Raw genomic sequence first — 23,892 nt, forward strand, 5'->3', positions numbered from 1 at the left:
TCATATGTTCATGTATGTGCAATCACAGGGACCGCAAACCTCCCCAGCAGACTTTATCTGCAGCAGAACAAATCAATCATGTGTGTATGCATGTGAATGTGGGTGTGCCTTCTTGAGTGTTTGAATATGCAACTGTAGCAGTCATTTCCCTCAAGCTTTTGAATTATGGATTATTGTATTAGCTGAACTATCATGAAGTCAGGCGGAGCACGCTCTGTGGAATAAATTGGCTTGACCCCAAGAAAGCAGTGCTTTTGAGTATTTAAGTTCCAGTCGCTGCTGCTTGGGGTAAAGCATTTAAAACAAATGATGGCAAATGAAAACAGTAACACGTTTTACTACATATGCTGTGAGTAAAACGGCATCGTTAAAATTCTGTTCTCATTTTTAGTGGTAGAGGCAGATGAACTAAGATGAACTAACAAATCCTTTTCTTTCTTCCTCCCTCCTCAGTTCTTTCATTTATCAAACATGATTATGTGTTGCTCAATGTTACTCAGCCTCTTGTGGCTTTGGCAGATGAACTTTGTTTTATTGGCTGCTTCTGCAATCGGTTACTTGTGCATAAAAACAAGAAAACAGACATTTCAGTGGTGTTGCTGTTTTTTTTTTCTATGTACAACTTCTGGTTAAAAAAGAATGGGGAGGGTCAGAAAGACGTGACTGTGAAGGTCATCACATAGGCTTCTTTTACTACTGCAGTGTAACACAATTTGAGCTCTATACAGTACACAAACTGCTGTATAAATTCTCATTTATTACTGCAGTTATCATTAATGCCTTGTGTAAATGTTTCTAAAGATCCACAGAAACTTTTTGTGTGCTCTATTTTAAAGCCCCTCCCAAAAAAATGGTTTTAAAACTTAAGTATTTTACTGCAACAAATATTCATCACTAAATAATTGATGATCAAAGTGTAAGTTTGAAGAAAAGACATCCTTTGTCATTATTTATTATTTTTCAACCCGAAATACTCAAGGTCCACACCCAGTATACACTGAGGGAAAATAACACTATACTCCGGATCACTCAGCACTATCATGGACCCCTCTGTTAACTGTGAGAAGCCAAGTGAGAAACAAAAAAGATTCCTCAAATTAGTCAATTCCAGCCAACAGGATGACAGATCAAGTTTGGATTTATGCTTCTGGGATTAACATACTAAAATGCATTGCTGCATTACCTTTTATTGACTGTGAAACAGAAGAAGAAGAAAAAACAAAACAAAAGGAGTATTTCAAATTCTACAGGCTATAAAGTTATTCAATTTTTTACTTTTTCTTTTCTTCTTGAAATTTGAAAACTGCATTGTTTACATTCATCTTTATTTGTCAACTCCTGTGTCCAGTGCAGTGCCTTTGTAGGTGCATTGCTGCATTCCTTGGCAAAAACTCCACAGGGCACCTTTTAATGTGTAGATGCCTTTTAAGTGATGATTTTCCAATCTGTCGTTTCTTTCGGCAACTGAATAAAAACAGCCGCATACTGCTTGATCACAGCTAAATGTCCAGCTCTGTAGCTTTCTGACCGACCAGCAGTCACATCACTGGACTGACATTATTCTTCCTATCTGTGTTGCACCTGGTCCATTACAACTATGAGTTGCTTGCTAATCACAGTCGGTTCAGTGGCATGTTTTCTTTTTCCAAATGTTGCTGTGTTCCTCTCTGTTGTCATAGAGAGAGCAGGAGGTAGGTGGAGAAATGGTTCCCACATGTTTGAATATTACTCCGTTCATTAGCTCTGTGTGTGTGTGTGTGTGTGTGTGTGTGTGTGTGTGTGTGTGTGTGCGTGTGTGTGCGTGCGTGTGCGTGTGTGTGCGTGTGTGTCACAGAGAGCTCTGATTAATTGGTCCTATCCACTAAGATCTGGAAACACCAGGGTTTGGAGCAGGCCACTAATTGTCATAATCCACTTTTGTTTGTTTCAACTGCTCAACCAGACTTCACCAGCTTTGCACATGCGTCTGCATATGTGTGTGTGTGTGTGTGTGTGTGTGTGTGTGGGTGTGTCACCTACTCGACAGCACATGACTTGGCATCAGTATCTCTTCCTTCTCTGTTCCTCTCTTCTCTGTCTAGACTGCAGTAAAGAGAGCAAGAGGTAAACTGAGATGCAGAATGAAAGAAAGGCGGACAGAGAGAGAGAGAGAGAGAGAGAGAGAGAGAGAGAGAGAGAGAGAGAGAGAGAGAGAGAGGAAATCACAGAGAAAATATGCTTTCTGCTCAGCCTCGTCGTGGCCAGGCAGCTTTGCCAAATGGATCCCAGTGGATGCTCCGTTCTCTGTAGATGGTTTAAACTGGTGTGCTGCTCGCCGAGGCTCTTTAAAGCCTTTCAACATATAACGCTTTGCTGATTTTGTATGGCTCGGGGCCCTTTCATGATGACTTCCTTCCCCAAAATAAAGTAGGTTGTTATGCCCCTTAAAAGTAATATAGCCTGCCGAAGTGTCCTCGAGCAAGACAACAAACCTTCAGCTACTTGTCTGTAAATAGCGTGCACATCTGAATGCATGCCTGTCTCTTGTCTTTTTAACTCTTTGCAGAACCATAAGTACACAAGTGGAAGTGCACAAAATCGATGAAACAATGTGTTAAAGCATAGTTAACTAGCTTGTTGCCTATAGTAGTAATCTTAGTAGGATCACTTCACACCCATGAGCATATCTTTAGCTAACTATAGAGGACATCTCATTCAGGACTGACATATCCAGTTTGAAGCAACTGGTGTAACTCCAGCCTTAGCCACCACCATACTAGAGTTTACCAGAGTTAGGGTTAGGCTGCTCTGTAAATGGATGTGGCTTTACTTTGACCTGAGATGATCTAGTTTGTCCTCATCTTCAAAATCTCATGACTCATAGGCCTCATGAAACAACAGCTCAACTTCTCAGCTCAACTGACAGTTGAAGTCTGTTTTTGTCAGCCTCTGTCTTAAGTGTGGGCCCCGCTGTTTCAAACCATCCCTTAAATTGCGGGGTGTTGAATATGTCACCGTTGTCGATTTCATAGCAGCAACAACTAATGGGAGCAGGCTTAGAGAGCGGTCAGTTGACCTGGTGTGAGTGTAACCGCTCGGGACAGAGAACTTTTGGAGGCAGAAATAGTTTCTCTGGATGAGTTAGAACTCTGTGAATGAAGCCAAAGGCCTCAACCAAAGAGATCATTCTTCCCCCTGAAGCAGCTCTGGCTCCAAGAAATGTTTCTGTAGCTAAAACTTCAAACTGCAAACAAATACAGAATGGATTACAGTGATGCAACAGGGATTAGTCAAACACACACAGTAAGTGGTGACAGATTATTCATCTCTGTATTCTTTATTAGTCACAGGACGTTGTTATTTCATCGGCTAACTGGTTTGTTGCAAGTCAGCCAGGCGGGAGTCTCTAACTGCCCTGCAAACAGAGCAGAGAGCCATGGTTTGGCCATGATAAATGCCTCCTCTCCCCCTCTGACCCTGATAGATAGGACCTCCTCTGAGAGAGAAGGAGAAATTACAACAAGAGCTGTTCCTGTCTCTTGTGCTTCTCCATCTTGTCCTGTGTTATTGTGGAATCTGGGCTGATGCTTCTGTCCCCTCTCACCTACATACCCACACGCAGGAGATACAAACATCTGTCCCAGTGATGAATGTGAGATACTTTTGTATTTGCTTGTTTTGATTCTGTGCCACAGCCATCCTGTGAGGGAAACGAATATGTCTCCAGAAAACCCTAAATTCAACATGGATTACACAGAGGTCTGAGGCAGGTATTTGGGACTGTATGGAGCAGCAGCGTACACATAGGAAAGAGAGAGCCAGTAGGTGAGAGAGGATGAAAACAGGAGAGAGATCTGGAAACCAGAGCAACATTTGCAGTGTTTAACATTATGTACAGTGACGGCTGTGTGGTAAAAATCACCTTTAGTGCATTTCCTCTGCATCTGGCCTGAATTACTTCTGCAGGAAGCTGTTATCAATGCAACTGTTGAGTAAACATGTGCTCTAACTGTGATGCACAGTATAAAATTAAATTGCTTCTGCATCTTCGGATACATGACGTGACCAACAACCCTGTTTAGAGTCGGCCACATGATGGCTTTATCCATTCCAAGTACTCCTCAGTTCTTCCTTGGTTTCTGGCCTGACCTCTCTCCACTGAAATCTGTCAAAAAGTGTTTGAGATATCCTGACAACTAACAGACAAACAAGACGGGAAAACGCAAGGTTACAAACGGGCAAACAGTGGTAGCAATTACAGTGGTCAGCATCATTTCCCCTACTTTATTGGGCCGTGCTCTGGTCAGCCTCCCGCTCTCTCTTTCCCTCTCTCTGACCTCTGACTTTAACCCTGTGGGGTAACAGCGGGCCTGCCTCCCGTCCCTCTGACACCTCATAAACATTGACAACAGCCCCTAACTAACAACTAATCGCTGGTCTGTGTTGGTGTGGACGGGCAACCGGGAACCTGTAATTAAAACTTTCCCATGAACAGCCGACCGGATGAGGCACCTGTTAATGATGACATGATGTCACTCTGTTACCACGGCTACTTGTCCAATTAGTAAACAGAAGTGTTTTCCTAGCCTGTTTTTTTGTTATTGAGGGCCACCAGGAAGACTTTCTGGCTTTGCCGCTCCTGTATTTTTCTTTAGCAGTTGTTTTTGATGGCTAGCAGGGACGTGCGGCAGTTTCCACCTTGTTCTGGCTTCTAACACTGATTTAAATCACACTGACGTCTTGGGAATTTTAACAAAAAAGGGGAAAAACGGTCAGTGTTACCATCTTTACAGAGGAGTACCCATTGACCTTGACAGAGGCTGGTTCACAGTCTGGAAGTATTCCTGTCTACACTGGGCATTATTGAGTGTCATTCGATACCTTGGCTAACTTCACTTTGAAGGAGCCCTTCTTTTACTGCCCTGGAGGCTACACTAAGAAAACACAGCACTGAAACTACAAAAATCAACTAAATGGCCAGCTACCCCTCACACACATTGTTCTAATGCTGCCCCTAAAGGTTCACTAACAGTTCACCGCCTGCTATCCACAGATCGAGTGTTAAATAAGGCATTATAATCTCACCCTGGACCTTGAGTGTGCCTCTTAAACTACCCTAAAACCCTCTTAACAGCCCTTCCCCCAAACACCAACCCCTCCCTTTTAGGTGAGGCCAATAAAATACACGTCCATTTTGCACAATAATCAACCGTTTTAATCATGCATATTAGTCCTCCAATAACTTTAAACGTCATGTAGGCAGCGAGAGAAAGCCGGCCCTCATGCCTAATTTTACCCCAGTGGTTTTAGTCGGGCGCCTGGTCTAATTCAAACTTTACGTGGCCCCAACACGTTGGAGAACAATGTGGAGGCCTTCAGGGAGCAACTATGGTGACAAATGAGCCCAAATAGGCTTGCTGCTCTGTGACTGTCGCTGGAGTTAAAGGGGCTAATCTCTCAAAGTTTTAATGTGTTTCAGTGTTTGTGTGTGGTTTCAGACTTATCGACTATGCACACTTGGGGACCTGCAATTCAGTCTAAACCCCCAAGGTAAATTCAAAGTGTCCTTTTTTTGCTCACTTGACCTTTTACGAGGAACTTAGTATAAATTGTGGATGAAAGTAATTACTTTTGTTTTTATGGGTTTACAGTGGTAGCCCTTATAGAGGGTACAGAGATGCATTTATCCTGCTTCCAGTGTAATGTACAGTAGTGATAACTAGCATGAAACAATAAAACTAGTTTCTGGCAAAAAAAAAAAAAAAATGAACAAACTCTGACTTCCTACATACATTATAGGAGAGATGGAACACAAGCTAGAAAAAAATAATTCAGCATAGATGCTACAAAATCTCTGCAGGTGTTACAGTCCAACTGTGTGTGTTAATTTACAGATGCTCACACATATGCATTTGAATACATACATATTTTAAGTCTCCTAAGTGGTATTTTGTTTCCCTTCGTGTTCTGTTTCATGTAAATAACTGCAGCAGACGTCAGTGCTTCTGTCTGACTTCACTTTCTCCTGCTCACTCTCTTCCTGTCCTCGCTCTGTCCAGAGGTTGATGTAACCGGCATTATCTCCCATACCAGGGCACTGATGCAGCCCCTGGAAATCTCAGCTCAGGAAAGATTTTCTCTCTGGGCACAAATCCTATGCACACACACACATACTGTATATGCATATACTTAAATCTGCAAGTGTAAACACACTTTTACAAGTGGGTAAACTGGGCAAAATCAAGTTTCAATGAAAAAAGATTTTAAGAATAGTAATTTAATATACTGTATTTCCTGGAATATGACGCTGAGACAGCACGCATGGATGCATACAAGCTTCTTTTGTAACATATGTGCATCACAACATAAAAATGTGGCTAAACATGAGACAATTTTAACCCTTATTTGTTCAGGACTTATAGAAACACACTTTTTTTTTTATTCATTCACCGCTCCAGCATAGCTTCCGACTCTGCCCTGTCGTCAAGCGCTCTCTCTGGGTCAATACTGATGTATTTCATTGAGCTTGCTTTCTCATTGAAACACGAAGAGCACATACATTCTTCACTGAAGAACTACACTTCCTCCCTGATCCTCTTTCCGTCTCACCTCCTCTCTTTTCCCAAGGAAATAATTAAAAAGTCTCTCTGATATTCCCCTGCTGACCCACTGCACTGAGGCCTAACATGGAAGCTTTTGTTTTATGTGCTTGTAAGGTCTTGGCATTAAGAGGAAGCACTGGTCTTGCCAGGGATATATATCTGTCTCTCTTAAACCACATCTACACTGCACACGCATACTATACAGTGGTGGCCATTGTAACAGCCGCAGTTCATGCATTAATCATGAATCAATCCTGGATTATTGCCAAATACAGGAGAGGAAACATGAGTACACTGTAGCATAAATAGCAATTGTGTTCTTGAGCAGTTTGTTAGTTGTATCTTCTTGTGAATGACTTTTAAAAAACAAACCAACCACCAGACAAGAATGTCGAAATTGGACACTTTTGCAAAATTAAGGTTCAGTGACAATGTTTTTAAGCCCAGTGTTTGTAGTTAAAGTTGTGATGGGATGGAAATTCCAATATTCTGTATGAGAGCCAGACTCTTTACGCTCACTGCTGCACGCTGCTTCCTGCATTTGCAGTGAACCTTCGGAGCAGAATCATCCAAAATGAACATATTTCCTAAGACACTTGGCGGTACCAAGCACCTTTTTCCCGCTATGGGTATGATGTCAAAATCCATCTGAGAGCATGTTTTGTTTCATTTCTAAAAACTTTCTGGTATATACAGCACGTGTGTAGTGACAAATATATAAAAAAAACAGATAATTTTAGTTTTCTGTCTGATTTGTACATCTAAATTCAACCATATTCAAGGAGTAACCTTAAAAAAAACTGTAAAAAACTATGTTACATGATAAATACAAATCAAAACATGACATAAATAAGTAATAATAAATATAGAAAAAATAGGAACAAATGCAAAAGACAGAAAGGTTAAAGCATGATTTTCCAAACTTTTCTTTTTAGCAGTTGAGCAAAATCTCAGCTCAGGTTTAAAGAGGACACAGAACAAAATATGTCTGAACTCATAAACCAGTGTCTCCACATTTGCTCAAACAATTCAAACACATATTGAAACACACTCACAATTCACGGCTAGGCTCTCCACTAATGAAGAGTCTATCTTTCTCTCTCACAACCATAGGTTTCATACTGCAGATAGCTTACAGCTTAGCCAACAGTAAACTTGTTGGCAGGTTTTGCTGGATGCTCAGCTTCTGTAGGAAAGGAACCGTCTTGTGTTGATGCGTCTCATGCAGTATGAGAGCAGGGCCACACACATTCATCAGTGCTGTCGCGGCTTCTCATTTACCCAGTCTGAGCACATTCACTGTGCGTCTAGGCAGCCTCAGATCTGCAGGATGAGCTCATACTCAGCCAGACCAAAGCACTTAAACATGTTCTTATAAAAAGATAACTGTTCTCAGGAGACATCAGAGCCAGACTCACTGAGTATATATGCAATACTTATATAGACCACAGCCCCTCCATATACAAAGCTTTTGGCAAGGTTTGTTGAGATGTGAGACACAGCTCTGTTTTTTTTCTTCTGCTTTCTCTTTGATAAATCCAAGGTTTTGTCACTGAAGTTCTTAGCGCGTATCAGCAATGTGGAAATTCTGCTTGGGTCATTTCACTCTTGCTTTTCTGGAAATTCTTCACACCTCTCACACAATTTCGTATCCCAACTCCAAAATCTTCATCAGCTTTCTGCTCCTGTGAAAAGAACTGTCTCCCATCAGTATCCCCCCCAGCCTGTTTATATCATTCATCATCACAGATTATATTACAACTTGTGCTCTTTATAAGATACTGTGGATGAAAAGAACTTGAGATGTACTGTACAAATTGCTGCATGAATCATTGTCAACCTTGCTGCTGCTAATTAGCATTTTCAAAGTTCTTAATTCCAGCAGCACTTTTGTTACAGTCTGACTTGCCTCAGTGATCTGGTGCCACAAATTGTGGATGTTAAAGCTGCAGCTATGGACTGTATAGATGAAAAGAAGTTTTCAGATTTCTGCTACACAAAACTTTTTTCCTAATCTTTTTGCTTGAGAATTGCTGGACAATTTATATCCAATAATTCAAACATCTGAATAGGTGGCTTAACTGACCACACTGTGTTTGCATATATATACAAGCTGTGACAAGGGGACACACAACCACTTTACTAAAAGACACTAAAATGCTCCGTAGAGCTGAAGAGTTAGGTGGTAATTCTGTATTCACATTAAACACAGTCATTTATCCATTGTTAGAATAAAATATTTCAGATCAGTGCAGCTGTAGTTATATTTGTGTTGCAGACCCAAAGGCAGCTTTGATGATATTCACAAAATTACCAAGATAACAATAAGTTTGTACGGCAGAGTTTGTTTTTCTCACTTTCCATCAGGTTGAGTAGCACTGCTACGCAACATGACACAGACTCAGTGTTCCTGCTCGCTCAGCCGTCAGGCCTCTGTGCTGTGTTGAATCCCAGCCAAGTCGGTTCTGCTGGGACTTGCACTATTCTGAGGGTCCCGTAGTGGTTCCTCTCCAGCACTGGATCTTCATTAACCAGGTCACTCAGCAGGACACACACATACACACGCCTCCCTTAAGGACAACTAGATCCTGTGGCATTATGGTTATTACTGTACAAACATGTGAAAAGTCAAACTCAGATTCAGCTTTAGGGAAATGTAAATTCTGTGTGTGAACGTGGATTTTGAGTGTGTGTGTGTGTGTGTGTGTGTGTGTGTGTGTGTGTGGATTTAATGAGAGCCACACAGCCACAGTGCTTCAGGGGAGGAGTGACTTGTTTCTTCTTTTTTCTCTTTGAACTCTAATTTACACCACCGTACAAACTCATGGGGGATTTACAGACTCAGTGTGTGCGACTCTCTGGAGATCTTGAATTTCAGAGTCAGAGGGCACGTAAACACGCAGTCCTTTTGTAAAAGTTTCCTTTTCCACAGCATCTTTGCTCCACTTTTATTTCTCACCAGATTTCTACAATGAGCTAAATTGTTGTCCGTGGTATGTCATTCCAGCTTTGTGGTGCTGAAGCTCTTTCAGGAGAAGTGAAAGTCAAAATGACTAACTGCAGTCAACCACCAGTTCAACCAACCAACCTCTGTTTGGAAAGGTTTCAAATTCAACACTACAGTCAACCAGTATCTTGAGTAACAGACACAACAGTCAAGAAAACATAGCAAATCCCCAACAACAACCAATTAATATGAGGTGACGTTAGTGATTATAGTTCTTGTCCGTAGTGAGCAAAGGAGGAAATGGTGTGATGTTGTAGAGTGGAGCTTTGTGGGTCAACACAGGTGACAGCTGTTTCCTGACTCCTGCCAACTACATCAATGGCTCACGCTATTGTCGGAGTCTTATCACAGTCTGGATCAAATTATGATGTTTTCATGGACCATCAATAACATAGATTCTCTTATGTGATTTGAGTGAGAGTGTGATTCTACATTCTGTCTGAATTAATTACCAAATACCTCTTCCTCCTCCTCCTCCCCCTCCTCCTCCCCCTCCTTTGGCTCCCCTCCAGCTGGTGGCACCCTTGACAACTGCCTGCTTGCCTACACCTAAACGCAGCACTGACATTGGTGTCAGATGAGAAAGGGGATTTAAATTTGCAGCAGTACTATAACAGTTATTTGTAATGGTGACTGTCCTGCTGATTGGGTTGTCAGATCAGAAAATGCTGCTAAGTGTTGTTCTCGTCTCATGGAGCCTGTTTAAATATACCTAAATTCCTCAGAGGGAACAATACAGTTGCTTTCATCAGTGGAGTCAATGCCATGATGTCATTTTACTGAGCTTCTGTCTACTTTGATTAATGCTTTCTCATCATCAAAACCATGCAAAATCATGAAAGGAAATACCAAAGCAGTAACAATTATAAACGGACATCAATTTTTCTTGGTCAGAAAGTTATAGCTACGGCTAAGCATCTTGCTCGGCGCAGCAGTAAAGTCCTGCCCAAAGTAAATCTTCGCTTCTACTTCTGTGATTTTTGCCTTTAATTTTTCCTCTGCTGCGGCTTGACCGTATGGTTGGCTCCACCATTCAGAAATAATGAGATACCGGTGCCAAGCCTGCGGTCAGCTCCACCACCAATCAGGAGCGAACCAGTGACATGAGAGTCAATCCTGGATCTGATCTGTTCGATTTCAGATGGCAGAGCCCCAGCAATTACATGTTCTGACACCCGAATTGTTTTGTTGATAGACGACTAAATTGTGACAGCAAAGCAAAACATGAAACTATATAAAATAAATTAATTTATCACTGAGAAATGTTGAAAAATACTAATTCGCTTAGATTTTATGGGGCATCCGATTTGCATGAGTGTGTGTTGGAATAATAAGACTATCCTGGTCCCTGAGTCAGTATATCACCCACCGCAGTATGTAGCCAACTTGGATGAGGACACTGTTGGATGAGAAATAAAGAGAAAGGAAATAAATGAGAAATTCACTTTCATAAGAGCAAGTGATCAGTGACCGATGAGGTTTAGGCTCTAGAGACTTTTGACCCACCAAAAAGAAAAGGATAATGGATAAAGAACAACAGGGATGATAAACTCCAGGAATACTGTCTGACCCAATACTGAGAAAAACAAGGTACGCTGTGGGAGATTGCTTTTATGCTACTTTGTCATTGATTAACCATGGTACGACATTTAATAAATCTTCTTTTTAATATTACAGAATCAGCACGGTAATTGTGACCTTTTGTGATGAAATACAGGTCCCTCAAGTGAGTGTGTGTTCACGGCATTTGGCCGCTAATGATTCACTTTTTCATTAAAACTCACATGTAATTACCGACGTGCCGAGGCGCAAAACATAAAACAGACGTCCAGTTTTCTTGTTGCTGGCTTTGCCGTTCCGTTGGCCTGACTTGTGTGGGAAAGATTAGCGCATGAACGTATTCCTCGTTATAATCACACATAAGAAAGCTAGAGTGTTAAAACATAACAGAGGTGACATTCATGAAAGGAGTAATCAACCGTTTTGACCTGCAGCCGCTGAAAATAAGCAGACGTCCACTCACAGTCCACTGTTAAAGTGTGAAGCAACAGAATGGTAAACCTGGACACATGATTTCATCATCCCAGGACTGCTACAGCTGTGCTTTAGTTTTATCTGCTTTGCTCACAGCAATGTGGGGGCAGGGCAACAACCTATAGACACAACATTAATGATGATAATAATATAATAATATAATAATTAGCTTTATAAATTAAAAAAATTAATTGAGAAGAAGACGAGAACATGAGCAGAGAGGAAGTGAAAATGATAAAATGAATAGAATCAAATAAACAAGAATAAAACAGAAAAAGATAAAAACTTACGTCAGACATTTCCAAAACCTTTCACCAAGAGAAGAGATTTAAAAGAAGTTAGAAACTCAGTGTGTCTGAGTCTAACCAGCAGGGCTCCATCCACGGATCCCAGTGGTCGAGGGGGCACATACCAGGTCAATAAATCAGAGAGGTATTTAGGAGCGAGGCAGTTTAAGGCCTTAAACGTGAGCAATAAAATTTTAAAATCAATTTGAAATTTGAGGGAGGCAGTGCAGGGAGGAGTGATGTGATCGTGCCTCTTTGTCCTGGTTATGAGTCGAGCAGCAGCGTTTTCTACCAACTGGAGACGGTGGAGGGAGTTGATACCTGAGTAAAGTGCATTAGCACAACATCACCATATCATGAACTTCGAGATATTGAGCTGTAAAGTTTTCTCATATGCAGTTAAGTTCTCTATTACTGGTCAAAATGACAGACACCCTAAATCTGTATATGATATGAAATTCCTTTCACATTTTTATACGTGATATCATCACCGTATCCTGACCATGCTGTGCCACAGGGCAGTTAAAAAATCCTGTATTGCCCCTTTAAAGAGCAATAATAAATAAGCTTTGTTTTTCCCAATCTTAAATCAGATTTTTGTTTATTTTGTCATGAATCTGTAACATTATCAAGAAAAAGAAAAACCTAGACTATCAAAACAAGTTTATAGGGATGTTCAAACTTTAAAGTGATGTCTTGAATCTGGTATGTCCTGGGGCAGCTCGCTGCCCTCCTACTCAGGATCTGTGCCACGCTAAAAGAAATATTTTCATCTCTGGTGGTTAGACTGCTCAGTTTGCTGGCCTAAAATAGAGGATGAGAAATATTTTGCTGCCAGCAGCAACTCGTAACCGTGAAACATCTGTCTCTGAGTCTGTTTAGAAAAGACAAGTCACACCTCCTGTTGTCCTGTTTCTTGGCAGTTTGGTTCACCTGTGTGTGTGTGTGTGTGAGTGTGTAGCAGAATGAGCCATCTTTGGCTACTTCTGAAACCAGAGGGATGTTGACTCTGTTATTTTATTGATATCTGCAGCTGGAAGGCAAATATTGTCGTCTTGCAGGCCTATTTGCTCAGACTTGGTCAGAGAATGTCTGAATGTCTTGTGGTACGTTTCAGATGTTAACTAAGAGTGGCCAAGGCCAACCGTCTGACTTCAAGGTTTAAAAACAAAGATGCGGTTGCATCATCAGCCTCAGCTTTCTGTCTAGCCCTTGTCCTCATGTGATAGTTTGCTTAAGTCCAGTTCTCAGAGGAAAACTCCCCCTCAGATACTCTTACACCGGTAGACAGGACTGTTTTTCTTGTAAGTGTTGTAACCGACTGTCTTCGGGCCCGTCTATTTCATGTAGTTCCCTACAATTCCTGGAATGTCTCTTTACAACCGTTTTATGTAGTTGATCCTTCAGAATGCTCTGCTATTGCTCTTGAGTAAACCACTGGTCTCGGACTGTGAATACCCGCACCTGATTTCACAGTAAACTATCCAGAAGTTGGATAGTTTACTGTGAAAAAACAAAGCTGCTAAAGAGCCAGATATTTCCCAGATATTTTGGTAGAGATCAAAAGCAGAGTGACAAGTGAGTAAATGCTTACTTCCATCAGGTGATCGCAGATATAGCTTCAAATGAATGATAATGGAACAGCTGTATGTGCAAATAAGCTGCTGTTTTCTAACGTAAAGTTCATCAGATCAGCTATAAGGTGGTATGTGGTGTGATATGTGGCCGAAAGAATCTGTTATTGCAGGTTTAACGTTCATTGAAATATGTTATCAAACACCACTTTAGATTCGATTGAACAAATGTAAGGAACATCATTATTAGCAGCTTTTAAAGAGTGACTTAAAATGACCCCAAAATCTTGATTACTGTCTTCTGGTGATTTATCTTTTCACCTTGCTGCAGTGATGAATATGTGGACTCCAGGACCTTGTGAGATCACTGCGTGTGGGTGCAGCCACACCAGAGAAGGCACTGAAGCCTTTCAGTCTGCTGTTAAATCAGTCTTTAAATTGGTAATTGGTCTGCATTTACAGTATACACACACAGGCTGACCAGGTCAGGTTGGGTCACACTGATTTGCTCAAGAACATGTGGCCATGCAGACAGGAAAAACCGCAATCAAGCCACCAAGCCCTACAATTAACGAATGTCCTGAGCCACAGCCACCCCAGTTCCACAATACTATGCTGTTAAGGTGGATTCTGTCTTCAGTCTGTCCACTGCAGTGGTGTTGGAAGCCTGCCCTCATGGTCAGAGAATATTCCCCTTGGATGGATATACAGCTGAATACCAAATTCAAGCAAAATGGAAACATTAAAATATGTTTTCTGTATGCATTTTAAGTGCCCTCTCAGCTAATTCTCTAATATTTTACTGGAAAAACATCAACCACTTGCCTCGCCCACTTGCTTTTCTCAAGCTCTGAACTTCTTGGCATGTCTGCGGCGTCTCTCCCAACAGGGGCTGCAAAAACAGCATTAGCATACGTGGGAGGGGATTTTTTACCATTACTCAGAATCAGATAGCACACAGTTGACCGTGACATAATTTTATTTACAATGGCTTGAGACCCAGGGCTGTATAAATGTCATATCCTTTCTGGGCTATCTACATGTCTGCCTGCAGAGCATGAAGAGGGAAGGCGTGGAGGTGGAATATGCAGCTCTGGTTGAGCAAGGACTGACCCGCGACTGGTCAGAATGTAAATGTAATTATACAGTGGGTAGTTTTAGGCAAGCAATCTGATTGGACAATGCTGCGGTCAAGCCTTGGTGATAATTCCCATGAAGCACAGCAAGTCATGCTCGATCAAAAAAGTTCAGTCGGTTGCCAACTTAAGTCCGTGGAGCTATGGATCCAACTATCTTCTTTCACGTCTACTATCCTCTTTGTTTCCTTTCTCTGTGTCTTTCCTCCTTTACTTTCATCTCTCTTCCTCTGTCCGGGCTCAAGCAGCCACAGTGAAACCTGGGCAGCACATGTGTTTGATAACATCATTTGAGTTACGGATCAGGCCCTGGTCTGCGCTGCTTACGTAAAGCCATAACAAGGCCCATTTAGACAAACAAAATGAGGTAAATTCACCAAAGCCATTTTCTATTTATGCGTAATTAGACTAATTTCTTCATAAACGGTCAAGCTAGAGAGAAAAAGCCTGCGTTTTAGATTGCTTTTGTGGGTTTAGATCTGATTGAAGATTTACAAGTGGCTGATATGCCACGGTGGGACACATACACACACATACAAACACACACATACACAATGCCACATTAAAATGAAATCACTGGAGGAGTCACCAGTAGAGTTGGGCTGAAATTTACTGTCATTCCACTTTGCAGATTTTACCTTAGTTACCTTAGTTTCAGGGCATGGAAATAAATAGTTGCTATAGAGCAATAAATCAAGCTCATAACAACAGTACAGTGACCAGAGAATACAGTGGGAGGGTTCAGCATACATATGGTATTTGAGTATTGAAGTGTTGCATTAAGACCAAACGTATTTTCTTAGGAGAGCTTCCTCAGTGGCTGCCGCTGTGTGAGTCAGCCCTCCGTCTCCAGCTGAGGCGACTGCAGGTTCACGCAGGTCACAGGTGGCTGCACGTCAGGGCAAGCAGCTCCAGATGGATGTCAAAGGACACCTCTCAGTTTCACAACTCGCCTCTAAGATGAGTCAACACAGCAGCGAGAGGAAGGGCAGCAGTGTCAGAGGAAACTCCCTCTTTTCTCATTGTTTATCTCCGTCTCACTTCGGCTGCGCGACACGTGAAACGTTCTCATTTTCTCTTTTCATGTATTTCTTATCAGTTTGAACAACATAAAGCTGTGTGGAGTTTTTTTTTTTTTTTTCTTTCTTTCTTTCTTTCTTTCTTTCAAGCCCAATTCCAGTCTGGATCTTGTTAAAAAATATTAGAGAAAGTGCAGGCACCAAAACATGGACATGACATCTTTTTCATGTCATTGTCAGCTCAGGTTGAAGACTCATGTTACATCCTAGAGTGCGTACGAACAGTCATTCAAAGAAAAAAATCCAAATTTAGCTTTTTTTTTTGGTATGTCTGTCTCTCTCTCTGTCTTGCTCTAAAGTTTAAACTTTTGCAATGGAATTCAACCAGGGAAATTCCCTCTTTTGACACTCTAGCAGCTCTGGTTTGTGTTGCTCAGGATAATCGGCGAATTCTAGAGAGCAGCCGAACCTGTAATTACGAGGGAAATTAGCAATAGGCAGTAATTTGTGTCTATATACAGCCTGGGTTTGACAGGGTGGGCGGGTTCACTCGAACCTTCCTTACAAAAAGTGTGTAAGTTACAAGGCAGGATTGGCAAAGATGTTGAATGTGCTTCATAATAATCCTGAAACATTTAAATCCTCATCCATTACAACAGAACTGAGTATTGTATATTACAGTTTGTATTATGGAGTTCATATGAGATCTAATCCAGGTAAGCAGAGAACAATTACAAAGACAAAATGTATTTGGAATTCCATTCCTGCATCCCTGTATTTTCCCCGCTTCCTACCAAATTACCTCATGTGACTGTGTAAAACATTGTTCGGTAAAAAAGCTTTTGAACAAAACCACCAGTTCCTCTCCTCAGAGGAACCAAGGATTGTGCTGTGATGCTTGTAATCTTGAAACCATTTGGCCCGAGGAGAGCCCACTGCCCAGAACACAGCTAAAACACATTCAGTCCGTGTGGTTTCAAAAGCTCAAACCGTTTTGTTTTTTTGTTTTTTTTTTTAATTCTGTGCTGCTGAATCGCTACCAGCTGCCACAGTCAGCATCCTGCCAGGTTAGTCACCCACTGATGTGTTAGCAGCTGGCTGTTACCCAGGCTACTGCTGCACACGGTTTGGGTTGGTTTAGATGCAGAAATGATAGGACAATAAAAATAAACAGCATCACACGTCTCTCTCTTCAAAAAAGCAGAATTATCCAGCACCAATTTTCTGTTCTGAGTGTTAGTTTTGACTGCAATTCAGAGGAAGCCAAACCTTCACCAAAGCAATTTATCTCCTCAATTTGAAGCTGTAACAGACTTTTGTTGGGCCTACTTCTCTATTGTGCTCAGCAGCTAGTTGCTAACTTTTTGCCTGTTGTTTGGTGCCGGACAGGTTAGTGAGTTTAGTTCAACAAAAACAGCTTCCTGCTCCTGATGGAAACAAGGTTGATAAAAACAGTGAGAGTAAACCAAAACCATGGAACTACAACAGCAGCTGGGTGATAATTCTCTATGTGTTCAACACTATGAGTGACACCTTTCAGATTGCACATGTCATTTGAGACACTTTAAGGTTAAATGTGTTTGAATTTCTTATGCTTTTTCTCCTCTGTTGGTTTCACTGGTGACAGTTTCTAGTTGCCATTGTATATTATGTAATGATCCACATTTGATGCAGTTTAATAATTCTGTTTACTTTGAGATACTGTAGGATCAGAGAGCCAGACTAACTGTTCAGACTTCTACATGTAGACAGGAAGAACCGCTGATCAAGACTGAGCTGATGCGTATAGACACACCGCTGCGTCACAATTAATGCATTTATGTACAGTAAATGTGAAGGCAGTGGTAGGCCCTAAAGTACTGCAGCTGGCTAGGATTCGTACAGTAAAGCAGCATAAACAACAACAAATGCACATGGAACTTAATGAATATGAACTTTTGAAGAATAGTTAATGAACTGATGGTACATATTGGTGTGTACCATCAGAACTGTGTGGTTTAAAACTTCTTGCAACGTTTGTTGTCTTGTGTTTTTGTCCTGCTACCCAAAAGGTTGCTATGATATTTGTCTCAGCTGCGGACACCTGTGTGGGTGGGTGGGAGTACCTCTGTGTGTGTGTGTGTGTGTGTGTGTGTGTGTGTGTGTGTGTGTGTGTGTGTGTGTGTGTGTGTGTGTGTGTGTGTGTGCGTGTGTGTGTGTGAGCCAGCTGCTTGGGGGATAACAGCAGTATGTGATGACAGGGTACCCAGGTCTAATTAGAGAGGTCTTCCAAAAGCTGCAGTGCTGATGTCAGTGACACTGCAGCTGCGAGGGTCATCTATGTCCACACACACACGCAGAGTATTAAATTAAAGCTACGTTACACACCTGGAGTAGTGGGTGTGAGGTGTGGGGGGTTGGATGGAGGGTGCTGAAGTGTCAATCAGCTACTCAGGCTGAGGGAGATTACGTGCTGACTCAGGCAAAGAGCTGATAAACAGCAGTCATTCGCCAAGTTCGGGGCTTCCCCACCCATTAGGTACTTAGATAAGAGAACAGCAACACACCTGGACACTATATTTAGACAAAAGACTTACACGCTTTACAGTGACTTCACAGTGAAAGTGTATACAGCTTTCAAGAAGTGTTTTTGGAAAGAAGTCCAAGGCCAATCTGTGACACTGTCAAAGTAAGTTTCCACTGAGTTTCTGGTAGAATTTTCTGAGCAAATTCTCAAGCACATTAGGTGAGAATCATTTTACACTTCACAGTTTGAAATTTTAGGAAATACATACAGGTAAATATGTATAATTAGCAATTAGGTTAGCCCAGCATAAGTGGAAATAGGGAGAAACAGCTATCCTGGCACAGTCCAGAAATGGAAAATATGCCTAATAACAAATCTAAGGCCTCCTAATAAACAGGTTGAATACATTTGCAGATAGAAATGTAAAAATGAGGCTTTGCAAAACTAGACTAATCGCTACTCCCACCGCTACATCTGCACAAATATGAGACTGGTCTTGATCTTTTTATTTAACTCTTGGCAAAAAAAAGAAAGGATAGAGGGTATTACTCCAAAATTGTTTTATCACAAAGAAGAACTATTCTACTATATTAGGTACATTTCAGTTTTTTAGCTACACAGTTTGACTGACAGAAGGCTGTGTCTGTAACACAATATGCAATCTCTCAGTATCATTTTTCTCAGACAGTGTTTTGTTTGAGCCTCCCACATTGTGCCCATCTTCCTATTCCCACCCACAGAAACCCAGACTTTTGGAACAGCACTCGGTACCACAGCCAAGTCTCCGAAGACTGACTTCCTCCAAAAACACAGTAATCTTGTTTGTACTACCAATTTGGGGGTTAACAACACGATTCTGGTGTTTAACTAAAGGCCCTTTATCATTCCTCGGCTGACCTCAACGTCCCCACAGGGACCTAATGGTGACATCATTAACAAGCACCAAGTGTTGCTGGCTGATAATCCCTGAGATCATGTACTGTAACTGACGAGGGCAGATCCTGATGGTGGGTGTGAGTGTGAGAGAAGAGGAAAGAGATGGAGAAAAGGAGACAGAGGAAATAGTACTACCATAAGAGAAGACCTTATTTTAGCGTGTAAGAGTGCAAACATTTAGTCATTAACACTAAAAAAAAGTACAGCTGAGAGTGATGGGATTGGTATGTAGTCATAAACCAAAGCACTGGACAATTCAACAACATTATTACTATTCACCCTGGAGGAAATATCAATACCTGATTCAAGTTTCATTGCAATCCATCCAACCATCATTGAGGCATTTCATGCAAAACACAAATGTCAATGAAGAGTCAGGGGATCACCAAAGCCATCATAATTAATCCTCTGGGCACCGTGAATGTCTTTACAAAGTTTCATTGCAATCTCTCCTGTAGCTCAGACCGGACTGACCGACCGGTGGCACAGAAGCTGCAGTATTAACACACTGGTGAACGAGCCTCTAACAAGCAGAACAGCACTCCTCTCTCAGTTTGCACTTTTATGCATCTGACCTTAGATCTGAGAGACTCGCCAGCTGAAGATGCACTGGATTATGACTTTGCTGGCAAGAATGAATGGAAAGCTCCAGCACAGCCTGAAAGAATGACACATCATGTCCAAATAGCATTATAGCCTAAGCAACTGCACAGAGATGGTGGAAAATGATGCATCACAGTTGTATTATATGTCTCTGTCATGATAGTAGTTTATCTAAGACAGGCTAAAAGTATCTTTCACTACAAGCTACTATCATAGAGACCAGCCAGGTGGCAGGTGATCAGACTTTCTGCAGAAAAGCTCATTATAACTTTCAGGAGATTCAACTATTTCTCTACCATTTGGGTGTCATGACACTAAAGGTTTTTATTAAGTTAACCACATCTGTTTTCTACCTAGAGAACAGTTCACAACTTCTTTATGAAGTTCTTACTTATATAAAGTTTTTTGTTAGAACGTGTGTGTTTTTTTTTTTTTTTAATCATCTACTGTATATAGAGCCTGAACATATGGCACCGCCGTCTGAGTTTTCTCCTCAGAACAGCATGAAACAGTATCTCTAAACATGCTTCCTATTCAGGTGGCACATGTTGTGTTTATGTAGTGGAGTTGTATCTTATCTAGGAGACGCTGGCCAACACACACACACACACATTATCTTACATTCCAGTTTGATGAGCTGATAAAAAAAAACAGCAATAATGCAACAATAATTTAATCACAGGAGAATTTAATCTCACATAATTTAACTATGAATGCGGAGGAAGGGGCCCTTTTAGAGGCCTTGAATGACAGCTGAAGGATTTATGTCCCTCAGCAGTCATGTATTCCTGCAGGAACTGAACTCCAGAACCTGTTGCACATTTCTCAAGACATGAGATTCTGCCAAAGGCATATAGCAGAGAAAAGAAGAGCTGCAGAGAAAAAGAGAGCATATGGTGTCAATACTTCTTTATTTATTGCCTGTAATTATCTCCTTCCGGTATCAGACGTGCTGAGGCACACATCTCTTGCTGATGAGAAGCAACCTTGGCTTTTACATGGTCCTTTACTGCCTCCATCAGGTCAATTTGGGAAATACAGCTTTAAAAAAATGACATTTGAAGTTGTAGATGTGACATTTATAGGATAGACTTAGGTTAGATTATCACCAGAGTAGATGTATATCTCAGGAATAACTTCAAATTCAACACACAAATGTGAAAACACTTGTTCCAGCCTGAAGCTATTTCTCCTGCAGTTTAAAGAATTACCCGCCCATCCTTATCTTACAATATAGTTAAAGTTTGACTCTTTCCTGTAAAGCCTACAACAGTTTAATTACCTGATACAACTTCACCTCAAATCAGAATTATGAAGGAAAGAAAGAACAGGAAAAAACATGCTAAAATCTGATTTGTTTCCAACAGAAATGCTGACTACCAGGAATTAGGATGACACTGAAGGAATACGTCTCTTCCCTTTTCTAAATTAGATGTTTGTTTTTTTGCCCACAGTTTTGTCTCCCACAATGAAAGTCTATCTGTGTTCCTGCTGACACAAAGACAAATCGATGACAGTCAAACAGGATATGCCAAGACTTCAGGAGAGAAAGCATTTGACCACAATCTCGAGGACTTTTGTGATGGAAAAAGCATTAATCTCCCCTCCCCCGGTGACACTGGCTATAATAGCCAGCTGGAGACTTTAACAGATTACACACTGTAGGTCCTGAAGGCCCGTAACACTCATTATGTGTATCAGCACAGGAACCATCACAGGCCAGTTCGCTGCCAGACTCATACACCTGACGGGGGAGAGACATCTGAAAAGGAAAATAAAAAGGAGTTTAAGGGAATGAGAACTTACTGGCAGAGTATGTTGTCAGAAGGTGAAACCTCAGAAACAGCCAATAAGTAAACACAGACTTTATGAAAAGGATATGAATTTGATAGCCTCTTGCATTACGTAAAGCCGTGGCTGCTCAGAAGCCAACACGACTTGGTTGTCAGTGCTTTTCGTCAACACTTGACCACACCACCACACAGTACCTGGCTGTGTTTTTTAAATCAGTGCATACTTTTAACGATATTATGACGCCAAGAGAACTCTGACAAATCTAAATGTAATCTTCACTGTGATGGATTAGCTATTATAGTGAGATTCAAGAGTCTGCAAATGAAATGATCATGCAGCGTTTGCAGCAGTGATTCAAACTGTGAAAAACTGCTCATCTGATTCCCTGTAGGTGCAAATGGTTATAGCAATAAAAAACTAAATGAAGTTACGTATAGCCATTAGGCTCTGGAGTCAACGAACCCATTATGATCCCATTGATGAAAGCGAGTAAAATAATGCTAGTGGTGAACAAACTAGCTAATAAAAATATATCTTTTATTGTGGCTCAGTTACATTGTCTTATTGGAAGAACGTCATAATTTGGCAGTGTTTGTTGTTTTGTTCATTTATTTATTAGGCTACAAGGTGAGCAGTGTTTTCTTGGGACCTGTAATAAAACCAGTTTTTGTTGTTCACTGTAACATGGGGTGCTGGTGGCTGGCGGCACTTTTCCTCCTCCTGTGTGACCGGGCAGGGCCGGCCCGGGTCCAGGAGTTAGAAGGGTAGAGGTTAGGGGTAGAATAGTTGCAGTCTGTAAAGGTGGCTCCTAATGCCTCGCACATGTACATTAAATAAACAGCCTGAGGGCACAACCGGGATATTTCCCTCGAAATGCAGTGGGTCAATAAACATATGATTTAAATCAAACAAACACTCCAAATTTAGAAAAAAATAAATCACATGTCCACAGCCAAACCAACCTAATAAAGCAAAACTCACTATCTGACCTTTGCATATGGTGAATTTACACGGTTGTGTAAATTCCCCTGGGGCCATATTGAGGAAGACTAACACACTAACTTCTAGAATCACATAGAACGTAGAGAGAGGTACTAAGCTGGGACATTTGTCCCCTCCATGGATCCCTCAGCACCTCCTCTCTTGTCTCTCTCTCCATCAGGCCACCGCTACAACAAGCCTCCATTACTTAGGATTACATTAGGGTAGTTGTTCAGTCACACTGGTCTCTCTCTCATGGTCGTGTGTGAACCCTGCAACTATTTGCCACCATACTCTGGTCACCAGAGGACGTTTGTTTCAGTTAGGCCGGTCTTCCTTTCTCTCGACGCTCCTCATGGAATTGACTGGCTGCTCGTTGGCTCTCCCTGAGACTATACGTCCTCTAACACAGCGCTAATCCCTACACACCTCTCTGAGAAGATAGACTAACCCCAGGATAGGGCCCACACCTCCCAGACAGGATACAGTGTACATTCTCACAGGCACTATAGGGGAGAAGCAGACCCACAAACCACACACAGACACACACACACACACCCTGTGACATCCCATGTTTTAAAATGTTGCTACAAATAAACAGTTTGTTTTCATCACTTTCTCTCCCTCTCATCCTGCAGGTTTTCACAATGGACAGAGATCATGTTTTATGGCGGATTACATCCCAGGCAGGTGGAGTAAGGACCCTGATAAGCTACACGTCCTACCAGGTGAGCTACTCGTGACCACTGTGAGTAGAAACTTATCTTTGTTTTTGTGTTAATTAACAACATCAGTACAAATGTAGATTTTATTCTTCTCTAGCTTTTATATTATCACATATCAGAAACAGTTACACAGCACAATTACACAGTTAAATTCATGTACCTGTATGAATGTGATCGGACGTCACCAGCCACACTGCTGTGAATGAGCCAGTGATTATGAAGCATGTATGAAACACAAACTTTGACTTCAGTGCTCTGGCTGAACTCGGGTTATGTTTTATTATTTGATGTTAGCCTACATCAGTATCATTTCCACTTTGGAAACATATGATGTAGTCATCAGTGCATCAGTCTATTTCATTTTGTTGTGATTCACTGCTTGCTGACTAGTATATAACACACCCACGATATCCTCTAAGTTGTAAAAGGACCTCTGTTGCTCCTTTGAAAGTCTGCAACAGCTCACACTAATTTCTACTTCTGTTTATTCCAAACAAATTAAAAACATGTATCACATCCTGAGCAACGCAGAAAGTTTGGTGGAAAACATCTACCTGGTGCTGATTTTTGTTTTCCAGCATGGTTATGGAAGAATTGCGAATAACTGCTAACTACAGTGGTCATGACTCCAGTCAGCAACTTCGTCTGCCATAAAAATCAAGATGAAAACTAACATTAGATAGTTTTTATTTGTGATTCTTGACTGCCA

Source organism: Toxotes jaculatrix, chromosome 21 (genome assembly GCF_017976425.1).
Source record: "Toxotes jaculatrix isolate fToxJac2 chromosome 21, fToxJac2.pri, whole genome shotgun sequence".
NCBI classification, from domain to species: domain Eukaryota; kingdom Metazoa; phylum Chordata; class Actinopteri; family Toxotidae; genus Toxotes; species Toxotes jaculatrix.